Genomic DNA, 11476 nt, shown 5'->3' on the forward strand with positions numbered 1-11476 from the left:
CATACACGTGAAAGTTAAATGCCAAGAATGATCAAGACCAATAAACAGTATAGCTGCTCTTTTTTAATATCTAGCCGTTTTTAAATTTAATACAAAGATTATAGGAGACCAAACTGACAGTATAAATAAATCATCAAAAAGGAAATAATATTAATGACTTGCACACAAATTAACCAAAATTAACGTGACCACTATGGAAAAACACGATAAGAGTGAAGGGGCTCTAACAATAATTTACCCCTAAATTTTCAAAGAAGTACGAGGCCTCTGTTTGACTTTGAAATCCATTTTTTTTGTTTTTTTTATAAAAAAAATGAGAAATAACTCCTCAAATTTCTCTCTTATCCCTCGTCGGCTATGGAGCAGAAGAAAAGCAAAGGCGATCGACCACCGCTTGTCGGTGACAAAGGGTTAAAGAAAATTAGTTAAAAAATGAGCTCTTACCTACCCTCCTAAGTGTAGATCCGAGGCTCGTATGCTAGAATGGAGACTATATTGGCGTAGATCTACAGGCGACGATTTGAATCCCTTTACTCTGACATGCATAGGTTCCTCTAAAGCTAAAGGGAGTGTCTTTCTCTTCCTCTCCTCTTTGTTTCATTTTTGGGTTTCTTTGGTTGCTGAGTTCGGAAGAAAAATAAGGATCCTCTCTTTTTTTTCTCTGCTCTTCGTTATAATGCTCTTTGTTGATGGAAAAAAAGACTGAGGATTTTTTCTCTAGATTTTCTGATGCCTTTTTTTATTCTCTCCAAAATGTTTTTTATGAATGCTCTCCCTTTTTTCGTTGTTTTATTGTTGCTGATATATTACCCCTCATTTACTTCTGCCAATACAGCTTGGTGGAACGGTTTGCACGAATGGGAAAAGACAAATTCTCAAACGCTTCATCTTCTGGAATATTGATTGATGTTGGGGAGATGAGCTTGTAACTGATACAACGTATATTGGAGATACAAAGGGGAACCATGGGCTATTGACTTGATGTAATGCTATTGGCATGTGTTGAGGACAATGTTCTGCCAGGATTGTTAACCCGTGCAAAATTAGGGTATTACAAAAGGCACACCCCTCTAGTCTACCTTAGGTGAAATCCATAATTTCTACATCGAAAACATACACCTGGCTAACTTACTCCGTCGAGTCTTGGGGCATCTACGCCCATTTAGCAATTGAAGTGCCTTGCACACTTACTGAGCTATATATCCGGATATTCTAACAAACAAGACGATCATCGTGTACACTCAAGCATACAAGGGTGGCCATAGGCCACATATATCAATCAATGTTATACAAGGGCAAATAAGGTAGTTCAACTACTCGCTATCATAACTCAACATAACTAGGTGAGGTTATTCCCTCACCTGCTACTATCTCGCCCGTTCTCTCCTTTAGAACGTTATAAAAGGGATTATTAGTCTTTTATATATATTAGTTTATTAAACAACTATGTTATGGTCATTTAACATTGAAGGGTGTTTTATGATTTTATGAAAAATATTTTTACTACTATTCACTTGATGTATTATCTGCTAGCCTGACATTCGACTTGGTTTCGATATTTAGCGGCAACACTCCAATCACTCTCATCATGCTTTCCCTCAATTCACCTTCGAATAGGAGGGATAACTTGTATGCTATTTTCAAGCATAAGTAATTCGGGTGTCCATGTTGTTTCCTGAGTATCTAACCAAAGACATAAGTTTTTAACATCTTAGTACATAATGTTCTCAATCTTTTATTGTATTCATTCGTTGTTCTCACTTGTAAGTTGATTAGAGGAATTTTGGTGGTCCTAGACCCCTTCCCGAGCCTTTAAGCTAAAGTTGGGTTTCTTAACCAATTCAATATGATAGAATCGATACTAAGCCCTCTAGTATCAATATCAACCATTTAGTATCGATACTCACCCTAGGTACCGATATCAAATTTATATTATGAGATCTGAGGAGGCATTTCCGTATCGATACCCCTACTTAGAGTATCAATACTTCTCTGTTAGGGTATCTATACCATCTTGGGTACTGATACTAAATTTGGATGCTGGAATTTGTAACTCAATGATTGTATAAATACCTCACCATTTGGTATTGATACCCGATAAATAGTACCGATACTCTATGATATAGTATCGATAATACCTATCCAAAAAACATTATTAATTTATAATGTTATTACCGAGTTTTCATGACTATAATCTCGTTATAGAGCTAAACGCCTCATATTATTATTTAGCCAATATGAAACCAAAACTATTACTCATATAGGCTATTTCCTTCATAAAGACCTATAAGGGTAATTTGGTAATTTTATCCCATAAGGGCATTTTAGTAACCTCCCACACTCGATCCAGATGCTTGATCACAAACGCTATTAAAATCTTCACTCTTAAGTCTATTTAACCTCTTGAAGTTATTAAATCACTTTGGGTATTGATACCAAGGCTTCGGTATGGATATCTAATTTTCGGTATGGATACCAGTCCTTCGGTATGGATACCATTTTATTTGGTACAGATACCAATGGTATCAATATCAACTATCTGGTATCGATATCGAGCTATCAATATCAATAATACAATCCTCAATATAGATACCAAGGGACCAATATCGTTACCAATTCATCCAATATCAATACCAAGACTTGAAAATCCCATTTTCACCTAGGATATGAACAATATTGATATCAGTTCAGCTAGTATCGATACTGTTGGCCAGAATCACATTGTTTCACTAAAAAAAATCCTAAACACTTGTCTTAGGGTCTAAGTTGGTTATTAAAGCTTATGAAGGTTATTAGGGGTCATCATACATTATTTTTACCCCCATCTATCATAAAAAATATCTATAACATCAAATCAAGCACCCAACCTCCACATGCTTCACCACCCCATACAATCATCTATGCTAAATGTTATGCACTACAAGTACTAAAAAAGAGTTATAGTGTGTTACCTTAGCTCCTAGCTACACAAAAACCTCTTTAGCTTACCCAAGAATCAACATTTTCTTGAACTAGCTCTTTGGGGGCTTCTTGGACCATTTTTTCACCACCAAAACCAACCCACATTCCAACATGAAAAGGAAAAATACTAGTTGTTAAAAACAACTAAACCATAAGAAAAAATGGAAATCAAGAGAGGAAGCCTTTGGAGCTCAATCTACCTAAATTTTATGAAAGCTCAAGAATACCATAAATGGAGATGGTGAGCTTTTCATGAAGCTGAAGAACTCTAGATTAAGGATCTTACCTCTAAATTTTAGATCAAAGAAGGAGATGAAGATAGGTGCAAGCTTTTTTTATTTCTCTAGCTTGAAAGAATAAAGAATGAAAAGAAAGGATGAAAGGAATAATGAGAAGTTTTTGGAGAAGAGAAAGAGAAAAGTGGTATGTCCAAGCTCACCAAATCAACTAGAAATCTCCCCAAATCAGCCATGATTTTCTTCAATGGTAAAATTACACTCTAGATCCTCCTATAATGTCTCTAAGATTAAAAATCCCCTTTTTATCCTCTACAAGGCTAATTTTTTATCCGATTAAACTCGAATTCGAACCAATTGACCCTCATGTTATAATAAATCTATTAAATAGATTATTGGGTCAACACAAAACTACTAGACTGATATTTGGAGTGTTAAAACTCTCCCCTCCTAAAAAGAAAATTTCATCGCCAAAATTTCCTCAATGAAACCGCTAGTATAAACATCCGAGCTTCACAACACTTATGAATCCTCAAATCCTTCAAAAGACCTTTAGTAAATGCATCCCTTCACAATCAAAACTCATTACTAAGAATCAAAGCACCCTTGGAGGAGTACGAGATATTCGACCATAACGAACTCACATATTCTTAGTCGACTAGATCTCCGCATAAACCTCACTCTCCACGAATAATTGACCGATTTATTTTTACAACAAGATTTTCGAAAAAATTGAGAAATCTTACTAGGGATATGTGCTCAAGAAAAATATTTTAGGATATTTTAGCGAATCACTAAAGAAATATGGTGGAAGAGTTATCTAATGTTAATAAAATTTCTCATACACCACGAAATTACGAATGCATTAGAGATTCAAGATTCTGGTCAAAATTTATCAAATTGAGACAAACGAAATCTCTGATTTATGAACACTCATCAAACATGTTCCACGATACTATGGCTAGAGAACAGACATCTTAGAGGAAATAAAGATGACACAATTGAATGTGATATCAACATAGGTTGAACGAAATTTATAACAACAGTGTAGACACCAATATGGTCGGGGGGTCTTCCCATACTCGAATTACACAAAGTTTAGTTTGGAATTGACATGAAGCTTACAAATATATTTTATTTTTTTTTCACTAACTCAAAACGATTGCTGGAAATTTCAATTGACTGATTCATCTAAACGTAATATAGTGTCTAAAACTTAAGCTAAAAGAAAGTCAATGAAGTGTTTAAAGCATTCATCAACTACTGAGAATGAAATTTGAACTCACAAACATGAGTTTTGCCTCCTAGGCTCTTTATGGAATAAGATACATACTTTAAGGTCTAGCTTGACCCTCAGACTCTGTAGAGAGATGAATAGGGAATATCATTTTAGAATTCATGATAAGGGATTCATCAACGCCAAGTAAACTTGAATCTGAGTGAATTCAACGAGTTATGAGAAAATTCATTGTGTATAATTTACGAAAATTCAAACTCACGAGTTTATTTTTTTCTTCAACAATATGAGCTAACATAATCTCAAAGTAGAGAATTTTCTATTAATAAACATATAGATTATCACACGAATGACTTTTCTTAGAGTTGGACATGATTGTTTTAAAATTAATATGACCAATTACCTCCATAGGACATTCAACTGAGGAATATTATTACGAACGTCAGATATTCATTTAGTAAGGATGGAAAGACATTCTCTTATCAAAGCAAGAAAAAGATCTGTTTGTATGCATATGAATAGTGCTTAAAGATCACTAGTAGAAAACTATCAAAATTGAGAAGGCTTATACTTATTTCATTAAGGAAATTATCTATTTGATGGTTCCATACTTAGATCAAACACTTAATAACGACATTGATAAGATCGAAAATCAGAATGGTAAAATCATAATAAAGCTTCAAACTCACAAAGTTTGTGGAGACACCTATTACAAAGATCGTCCCCCAAGACAAACTTGAGAACCTATAATATGTAAAAATTGAGTGGAAGATCATTCTTAAGTACATACGGGTTTTATGAAAACGATTCATTGCGGGTCATTGACTTAAGGGAATAACATACATATTTTTCCCCACAATGCTTAGTCAGCTGACTATGATTCACATAAATGAAATCTTAAGAAAATTGTGACTTCTAATAGCAATATTAACAAGCGTAGCTTTCACTGTGCACTCTGATAATCAAAACATGTTCAAGGGAGAAACTTAATCTCACTTACGTCTACAAAGTTGATTAAAAAATGATAGTCTAATCGAATCTTATTCTAATAAATCACTCATCTCTCTGATGAGATCACCTTTTCACACATATATATTGTTGAGGAACAAAACTTCATTTTCTAGTCTTATGATAACATTTTATACACTTATATCTAAGTACCTTTATCCATAGATTCATAAAGTACTTTCTTAGCTATATATACGATGAGAGACTATGCTCCCAACTCGAATCTTTCCTGACATATTTTTGCACATGATATGACAAACTCACTAGAGTTCTCATTCACAATTTAGTCCTCTCAAAATTTTCTTATAGGTTTATCTTTGTTACACATTTATTAGACAAGGTTAACATATTAACTTACCAATCAACGATAGACGAACGACATCAGAGTTTCAGTCTGTGAGTAAACTTTGTAACTTTTGAAGGTATGTAGGACTCGACCAGATTAACCTAGAACCGACTAAACTCTGATTCTGATACCACTAAATGTAACACCCAAATCCCATGGATTTGAGTGTCACACAGAATCACCAAAGTGACTAACCATTTTTTTTATCTCTGATAACATACTCACTTAAAAAAACATTTACATAAAGTATGAAAACATAATCATTTATGAAAGTGGGGCCCTAATTTAGAAACTCGATAAATAAATAAAAATTGAAATGTTACAAGTTTACCCATTTCAAACCATGACCTCTACATGCCCACTAAACCGATATCATTATACTCTAGTATTCCACTGAGATTCCTCCGCTGATATCACTATCCTAACACACTTTACGAAATCTAAAACCTACGAACAAAAATACATTCCAAACGCTGAGCTTGCAAGCCCCATGTCACATAATACCTCTACTATACTACATGCATTCATAAAATAAGCATGCTAACAAGTACACTTTGATAACTAATATTACTATGCCATCAAGCTACTAAACCATATATTCAAGGTACCTCTACTGTCATAATGGTTTGAGTCTCATGCTTCCCTTAGTCTAATGCTAAGAGCCTTGGCATAAGTGTACATGTACTGGTTCTAACCATAATAGCATGATATTATACATTATCATATGCAACACACAATCATCAACACACAAGCTGAGGTAGACATCATGGTGTGGTCGGAGGGTTTTGCTACATCTTAGAGATGTACACTCGACTAATTTACTTCGTCGAGTCTTGGGACATCTATGCCCAGTTAGCAACTAAGTGTTTTGCACACTTAGTGAGCTATATATCTGGATATTATAACAAACAAGATGATCATCGTGTACACACATGCATACAAGGATGGTCATAGACCACATATATCAATCAATGCTTCACAAGGGCAAATAAGGTAGTTCGACTACTCGATATCATAACTCAACATAACTAAGTGAGGTCATCCCCTCACCTGCTACTATCTCACACGTTCTCTCCTATAGAATGTTATAAAAGGGTTTATTAGTCTTTTAAATATATTAGTTTATTAAATAGATATGTTTTGGTCATTTAACATTGAAGGCCGTTTTATGATTTTTATGAAAAATAATGTTATTACTATTCACTTAATGTATTATCTGCTAGCATGGCGTTCGACTCGGGTTATTATTTAGTGGCAACACTCTAGTCACTCTCATCATGTTTCCTTCAATTCATCTTGACATAGAATGACAACTTGTACGCTATCGTCAAGAATAAGTAACTCAGGTGTACCTACTGTTTCCCGAGTATCTAACCAAGTGATTAAGTTTTATAACGTCTTACTACATGAAGTTCTCAAGCTTTTTATTGTATTCATTCATTGTTCTCACTTGTAAGTTCATTAGAGGAGTTTTTGGTGGTACAACACCCCTTATTGAGCCTTTAAGCTAAAGTTGGGTTTCTTACCTAATTCAGTACGATGGTACCAATATTAAACCCTTCAGTATCGATACTGGCACTTCAATATTGATATTCACTCTAGTAATTGATACCAAATATGCGTTCTGAGATCTGATAAAGCCTTGTAGTATCAATACATCTTAGGTTCCGATACTAAATATGGATACTAGAATTTGTGACTTAACGATGGTATCGACACCTCACCCTTTGGTATCGACACCTCACCCTTTGGTATCATACTTAACGAACAATATCCATACTCTATGATAGAGTATCGATACTACCTATCCAAAAACTCTGATATTATTAATTTACGATGTTCTTATTGAGTATTCTTGACCATTATCTGGTTATAGAGCTAAACATCTCATATGATTATTTAACCAATATGCAACCCAATCTATTAATCGTATAGACTATTTCCTTCATTGAAACCCATAGGGACAATTTAATAATTTTAACCCCTAAGGGCATTTTAGTAACCTCACACACTCGAGCTAGATGTTTGATCTCAAAAGATATTAAAATCCTAACTCTTGAGTTTATTTGACCTCTTAAAGTTACTAAATCACTTTAGGTATTGATACCAAGCCTCTGGTATGGATAAACAGTCTTTAGTATGTATACCAGTTCAATCGGTATAGATACCAACTTATCTAGTATAGATATCAATCCTCTGGTATGGATACCAGTTTATCCGGTACGTATACCAATGGTATCGATACCAACCATCCGATGTCCATACCGAGCTATAAGTATCGATACTACAATCCTCGGTATCGATACCAAAGGGTATCGATACCAAAGGACTGATATAGATACAAGTTCAACCAGTATCGATACCAAGACCTAGAAATCTCATTTTTCACATAGGATATGAACAATATTGATACCAGTTCATCCAGTGTCGATATTGTTGGCCAGAATCACAATGTTTTGCTTGGAAAACACCCCTAAACTAACCCCAAACACTTGTCTTGAGGTTTAAGTTGGTAACTGGAGCTTATAAAGGTTATTATGGGCCATCATACATCATTTTTACACCCATCCATCATAAAAAATGTATATGACATAAAATTAAGCACCCAACCCCCACATGCTTCACCATCCCTATACAATCAAGTTATGCTAAATGTTATGTACTACAAGTAGTAAGGAAGAGTTATAGTGCGTTACCTTAGCTCCTAGATACACAAAAACCTCTCTAACTTACCCAAGAATCAACTTTTTCTTGACCTAGCTCTTTGTAGAGTTCTTGGCCACTTTTTCACCACCAAAATGCCAACCCACGGTTCCAACATAAAAAAGAAGAACACTTGTTAAACAAGTAAACCATAAGAAAAACGAATGGAAGTTGTAACCGTAATATATAGAAGTATAAATTTGGACATGTTCTATATGTATCATGAATTAAATCTTACTAAATAAGGAGAGAATATACAAATACGACGAATTCAAGCATCGAATCTCTAAGCAAATCCAATCATTTTTGTTTAGTAATTACAGTCTAATTAAAGCTGATTGGAATTCAAATAATTAAAATTTAATATTGCTTTCATCTTTTTAGGTCAAGCTCAATTTGAGGTAAACTTTGTAGTGTTTAGTGGAGAATTACTGAAAGTGTGTGAGCTAATAAGCCAAATTTAGAGTTGACTTGTATTAAACTTTACCTAATCTGTCCTCCAAATTAAAAGGCAAATCACTCTATTATCAACTGGGTTAGTTCAAGTGGTAAGAAGTTTGATATTCATTTAAACAAGTTTCAAGTTCGAGTCCTTCTATATGCAGAAAATCCCCACTGGAGATTCACTCACCAAAGCTAGAAGTGCGACCTAGGTCGGTCTGGATTAATTAAGGCAGAAGCCTTGGGAACCTAAAGGTAAAAAAAGGACAAAGCACTCTAGGGGAAAAAGGTTGCTTTAGTGGAAATGTACAACCCAATAACCAAGCTTGGTTGAGTTTCAAAACCACACCCGCCTTTAAATTTGAACTATTAACAATTCACTCCCCCTCCCTTGTAAAAATTTATAGATCATTTAAACAAGTTTCAAGTTCGAGTCCTTATATATGCAGAAAATCCCCACTGGAGATTCACTCACCAAAATCAGAAGTGCGACCTAGGTCGGTCTGAATTAATCAAGGTAGAAGCCTTGGGAACCTAAAGGTAAAAAAAAAAGGACAAAGCACTCTAGGGGAAAAAGGTTGCTTTAGTGGAAATGTACAACCCAATAACCAAGCTTGGTTGAGTTTCAAACCCACACCCACCTTTAAATTTGAACTATTAACAATTCACTCCCCCTCCCTTGTAAAAATTTATAGATCATTTGAGGACCAAAGTTGTTATTTAACAATTAATGATGCTTTATAATTTCCACCCTTCTCAGAATACAACTTGTAAGCTAAACATTGCCATGGAAATGGAGATGGAGTTGTCTTCTCTTGTTCTCTCGTTGTACCTATTTTCTTCTCGTACTTCCTGTTATTCTCGTTGCCACCTTTGCACTCAGAACCGAACCCAGATCAAGTAGCGCCAAAGGGCTTCCACCAGGGAGCTTTGGATGGTGGATCATGGGTGAAACTCTCGAGTTCATGTTTGGGAACCCGGAAAATTTCATGCTTTCTCGGATGAGAAAATATTCTCCACATATTTTCAAAACAAAGATTATGGGTGAAGAAACTGCCGTCATATGCGGTCCTGAAGGACACAAGTTCTTGTTCTCCAACGAACAGAAACTGCCGGGATTCTTGAAACACGAAGCGCTCGTGAGGTATTTGGACAAAATGGACGCCATAACGCAGCAGCAAATGAATAAATACTGGGAAAACAGAGACCAAGTCGAGGCCTTTACGCTTTCGAAGACGTTAACGTTAACACTCGCGTGTCGTTTCTTCCTGGGCATCGATGAACCCGAGCGTATCTCTCGGCTCGTTAACCACTTCGACAACATAACCGTGGGGATGCATTCGCTGCCTTTGGATTTCCCGGGGACCGGTTTTTACAAAGCGAACAAGGCGGCGAAGGCGATCCGGCGGGAGCTTAAAGAAGTTATAAAGGAGAAGAAAGCTTCCATGGTGGCGGGAGCCGCCATGCAAGACGTACTTTGTCATATGATCGTGACCACCGATGAGGCCGGAAAATTCATGGCGGAGACTGAGATCGCCGATAAGATTATGGGATTGCTGGTTGCCGGATACAGTACCGTGGCTACTGCCATGACTTTCTTCATGAAATATGTTGGCGAAAGGCCTGATATTTATGCCAAAATTCTAGCAGGTAATCACACTAGGATGTTATAATTAGGCATAACGATTTAATCTTCTCCCTATCTAGTTCTAACCCCGTCCCTGAATGCAGAACAATTAGAAGTGGAAAGTGGGAAAAAAGCAGGGAAGCTCTTGAATGGGATGACATTCAGAAATGAAGTATTCGTGGAATGTGATATGCGAAGTGATGAGACTGACGCCTGCGCTTCAAGGAACATTCAGAGTCCCCTCTCTGATTTTACTTATGCAGGTTACACTGTTCCCAAAGGTTGGAAGGTATGTATATTCCAAGTTTTTTTTTTTAAAATCTCTAAGGCTAAAACTTTTAACATCGTGTGTGTGTGTGTGTTGCAGATATATTGGACAGTGAGCACAACAAACAAGAACCCGGAATACTTCCCAGAACCGCAGAAATTCGATCCCCAGATACGATGAAGGAAACAAGTTGCCAGCATTTGCGTTTGTTCCGTTCGGAGGGGGCCTCGAACGTGTCCAGGCAAAGAATACGCACGCCTCGCTATCTCACATTCGTGCATAACGTTGTGAAAAGGTTTGAGTGGGAGATGGTGAATCCAAGGAAAAGATTCTGTGGCGTATGATGCCAACCCCAGCTAATGCCCTCCCCATTCGCTATCTCCACGTTATTCAACAACCTTCTAGACTTTTTATCGTCCCCTGCCCCAACACCGGATGTTGTGATAAAAACATTAAAATCTATGATTGGATTGGATGGGGCATAGTTTAAATACGAATCACGTATAACGGTAATGCATGACATAAATTGATATGATATTATTGTATCCTAGAATCTTTTACTTTCCTTCTTTCTTTTTCACTTTCTTCTTTAATTGAAAAGGAAGATACAACCGAACAGAAGGAAGCGTTGGTGTCTTCCCTTTTCATT

The 11476-nt window shown here is 36.0% G+C and overlaps 1 pseudogene; it reads left to right on the top strand.

The window, feature by feature from the left end:
• Nucleotides 1-357: 357 nt before the first annotated feature.
• LOC120145483 lies at nt 358-11317 on the top strand (annotated as a pseudogene).
• Nucleotides 11318-11476: the final 159 nt, after the last annotated feature.

Source organism: Hibiscus syriacus, unplaced genomic scaffold, assembly GCF_006381635.1.
Source record: "Hibiscus syriacus cultivar Baekdansim isolate YM2019G1 unplaced genomic scaffold, ASM638163v2 tig00002377_pilon, whole genome shotgun sequence".
NCBI classification, from domain to species: domain Eukaryota; kingdom Viridiplantae; phylum Streptophyta; class Magnoliopsida; order Malvales; family Malvaceae; genus Hibiscus; species Hibiscus syriacus.